Genomic DNA, 4,569 nt, shown 5'->3' on the forward strand with positions numbered 1-4,569 from the left:
ACCCATATGCTCACTGAGCCTACAGGAATCCAGGAACTCATGGCGACCAGCAGTCGCCAACCCCACTACTGCCAGAGCCAGGAACAAGAAAAGAGTCACATTCTCCCTCCCCCTCCTTCTATTTTCATATAAGTATGTTCCATCGAAAGAACCACGCAGGAAACCAGTGGTCAGTGGATTCTGGAAAATAACTTTTCCAGCTCCCTTAGATATAAAGCAGAATATACAAGTGCCAATGTGAGGCTGGGCATCAACAGGCAAGGAATGTGCTACAACTCTGACTAGAACTGAGTTTTCCCCTTTTGTTCTTCCCATTGTCCCTGATATCCATAGGGGTCCATGAGATTCTAGGAAATATTACTTCATCCTTGTAAGTGGAGGATGTGAAATTCTGGGACTTTTACAGAGAGTTTTGGAATACAGACCCTCTCCTCCTTTGGATGGCATCAAGCGCAGGTGTCACACCTTTAACTGCCTCATCCGTATTGTTACCCTGAGGAAAACTGGCTGAAGATGAAACTGATAGATGCAGGACAGCAAGACTTAGAGAAAGGCAGAGGCCTCATTGAAGCACATTGAAAAGCTGTCTTTTCTCTGAACTTCTCAATTATGTGAGCTCATATACAGCCCCTATATTGTTTGTCAGTTTGAGTTAGGTTTTCTTGTAGTATTTGCAACAAGAAACAACCTGATACATGATTCAGTTCCTAGTGCTGGCAACAAACAATCCCATAGTCTAGCTACAAACTTTCATATTTCTGGCTCTCACACTTTCACAATCCTTCTAAACTGTTAGAAATATAAGGCAAGTGTGAAAAAAATCTGTTTTGCACAACTGATACATCTTTCAACCTTTGACAGAGTACATAGTAAAAAAAAAGATAATGACAAGGAGAAACTGCATGATAGTTTAAGGCTGAATCAATGGATATACAATAAACTTTATATCTATAAGGAAGATATACCTTATATTCAAGTGTCCATGTAATAATTACCAAACAGAGAAAGAGAAAAAAAAAACTCATATACTTAGACTGCAAAGAATATTTCAATAAATTTCTCAGAAGTTTATTGGGCCATATTTTTCTGATAAACAATGTAGTTAAATTAGATATTAATAACAAAGTATTAAATGGGAAAAAATTCATTTCAAAGTTCCAAGTAAAGTCTCTAAATCTTGGACCAACAATAAAATCAGTATTATAATTTGAGACAATCTTAAAACAAGAATAACAAGAACACAATGTATTAGCATTTTTTGAACATGGGCAAAACTAACTTCAGAGAAAATTTCAAAAACTTAAAATGTTTTATTACTAAAAATAAAGAACAAAACCAAGAATTTTTAAAAGGACACAAGAATAGAGAAATAAAATCCTAGATATAAAAATCAAAGTAGAATCAATAATCCAAAAGTTTTGTTTGATTTAAAAATAAATGCACAATATAATAGATAAATTTGGACAAATTTTATTAAGAAAAGATGTAAAATATAAATAAGCATTATTATTAAGAATAAGAAAGAAAAACAGTCATATATAATGGAAGAAGTTAACATCATTTGAAAACACTATACTAATAAATTTGAAAATTCCAGTGACATGAATAACTTGGAACATACTAATTTTTTGTACACACAGAAATTTTTCTTACACTTTGGACTAACTGTGCCTTCTACATAAAATCTTGCTATGGTCTGAGTAACTGTGTCTCCCCAAAACTCATGTTGAAATCCTAAATTCATAAAGGTGATGATATTAGTGGGTGGGGCCTTTGGGAGGAGATTAGGTTGTGAGGGTGGAGCCCTCATGAATGGGATTAGTGTTCTATAAAAGAGACCCTACAGAGCTCCCTAGCTCTTCCACCTGTGAGGCTGCAAGGAGAGGTCTGCATCCTGGTAGAGAGCTCTCACCCAATCATGCTGGCACCCTGATCTTGGACTTATAACCTCCAGAACTGTGAGTAGTAAGTTTCAGTTCTTTATAAGCTAACCAGTCAGTGGTATTTTGGTATAGCAGCCCAGATGGACTAAGACAAACTTCTTCCCCTGGATCTTTGGTGGTTCTTTCTTGTCAATGATGTCTTTGCCTTAAATGTCACTTCCTCAGAGAAGTTTTTTTCTGACTACTCATAATTCTCCAACCATCCCTCAGCCTGCCGTTCTTTATCATATCACATTCTTAATATCATCAAAGCATTTTTTGTTACATGATATTTGAAAATTTTATTTCTTGGTTTATTATCTGTTTTTGCTTCTGAGAATGTAAGTTCCTTGAGAATAGGGGCCTTGTATGTCTTTACTGCCCAAAGCTCATAGAACAGAGGCACATAGCTGATATCAATAAAAGGCTTAAAAAATAAAATACTTTTTTAGGAAAGTAAAAAGTGATAAGACTCACAAAACATATATCCAATAATCATGGAATTACTTCAAAAAAGAGTTCCAAGTCATGACAGTTTTAATGTTGAGCTCTTTAAACTTTCAATAAATGGAAACTCTCCATGTTATATAAAATGTTTGATAGCCCAGAAAATGATGCCCACTTATTCAGTTATACATTTAGAAAATCTAAAAGAATAAATTATAAAATTCTTAGAACTAGAAAAAACTTAAGTCAAATATTTAGATATAAAATAGATTATAAAAATTAATATTTTATTAAAATTGTAAAATAAGTATTATTTATTTTATTAATATTATTTAAAATTTCAAATTAATGAGGATTTACTTTGAAATTAAAATTTCAAATCAAAATCTGAAAGGACGTTGTTGGAGATGGACAAGTTAGTCTTAAATTTACCCAAATGTGCAGGAAATAATTGACAGCTGCTAGTAAACAAGTGTACAGTGTTTGATGAAGGAAGAATAAGATCTTAACAAGAAAGGCTGTGTGTTTTCATGAAACAGTTTTGGGGAAAACTTGCATACTTGGAGGAAAAAATATCTACTCTCCACCTCTTATACTGTAAAGCAAAGATTGCAAGCTGGCCACCCTTGTACCATAATTGGGCCACAAATGTATACTGTCTGTTGCATTGTATTTTAAAAATCAGAAAAATGTACATCAAAATATAAAAGTTGAAAAAAAAACAGCTTGGGAAGAAAAAGTAAATCGGAAGATAGAGCAGTGCTGGACCCACATTCCCAGATGGCAGCAGTTGGCAGGAGCAGAGGGGTGGTGGCCCCCCTGGTGCTCAGCAATTGGGCACAGTTCTTCCTGCCTCCCATTTTTATTTGTTATTTATTTATTTATTTATTTATTTATTTATTTATTTATTTGCGGTACGCGGGCCTCTCACTGTTGTGGCCTCTCCTGTTGCGGAGCACAGGCTCCGGACGCGCAGGCTCGGCGGCCATGGCTCACGGGCCCAGCTGCTCCACGGCATGTGGGATTTTCCCGGACCGTGGCACGAACCCGTGTCCCCTGCATCGGCAGGCGGACTCGCAACCACTGCGCCACCAGGGAAGCCCCTGCCTCCCATTTTATGCCAGCTTGCCTCACGCATTTAGACAAGTGGCTCCAGTCCTGTAGCCATTTGAGATGAAAAACTCTGGATGGATCAAGAGTTAGATATAAAAGATAAAACCATGAAATAAATTAGAAGAAAACACAGGTGGATATTTAACTGGTTCTTGTGAGTTGGCCTAACTCTTGGGTTTTTTTTGTTAAAGAATGGTAACCTCCAAGGGTTAGAGGTAAGTGAAGGTTAACTATTTCATCACAACCTCTCTATCAGATTATAGAGAAAGCAAGTCTCAGACCAAATTTTTCCCCACAAGCAGCCATTTATCCAATTTTTATTAGAAAGTAGGCAAAACATCTCAGGGATCAAGTCTTGGTGTCATCCCTAAGCAAACAGGATATAGGGCTCCTTAAATTCTTACATACTATTTAAGAAAGGGTAGGAAGTGTCTCTGAAATTTTTTATCCAACATACATATTTCAAATGCCATTAGCTTCACCAATAAGAACTCATCTCCCCAACGAAAATCCTTCTCTACCATTTGTATATCGATTAGCAAAAGTTCTGGTGGTGATTAGAGACAAGCTAGCTGAAGCTAGCTTGGGTTATTTGGAGTGTGGCCTTTCTGACTGAGTGCTAGCTGATTACCGTTTGGATGGGAAATTCTAATTAGGGCAAATAGCTACACATAACAAGTAGCTTAAGCCAAGTAGCACATACATTGTAGCACACTGTCTATGCTCAAGTTCTTTAAAGTGAACTATAGATACCACAACACTGGCATTTTGCAGAAAAGCACTTTCCAAGCATAAAAGAAATGGAAGAAATTACAGTGGAAAAGGAAGGTATTTGATACCATAAAAATGACAAGTTTCTGTACATCAAAAATACCATAAATTAAGAGGGGAATGAAAACTGTTGGAAATATTAGAGCAGTTATTTCCTAAGTGAAATATGCGTTGTGTTTATTATACATACATAAATGTACACATTTATATGTATTACATATATATGTATGTGTTTCTAGCTTACTCTTTGTCTTTTTATATGAATCTCATTATGCAAGATATGGTTACATGGATTTTCACTAAATGCTTGCTTTGG

The sequence above is a fragment of the Mesoplodon mirus genome (genome assembly GCF_964341445.2).
Source record: "Mesoplodon mirus genome assembly, chromosome: 10".
Lineage (NCBI taxonomy): Eukaryota > Metazoa > Chordata > Mammalia > Artiodactyla > Ziphiidae > Mesoplodon > Mesoplodon mirus.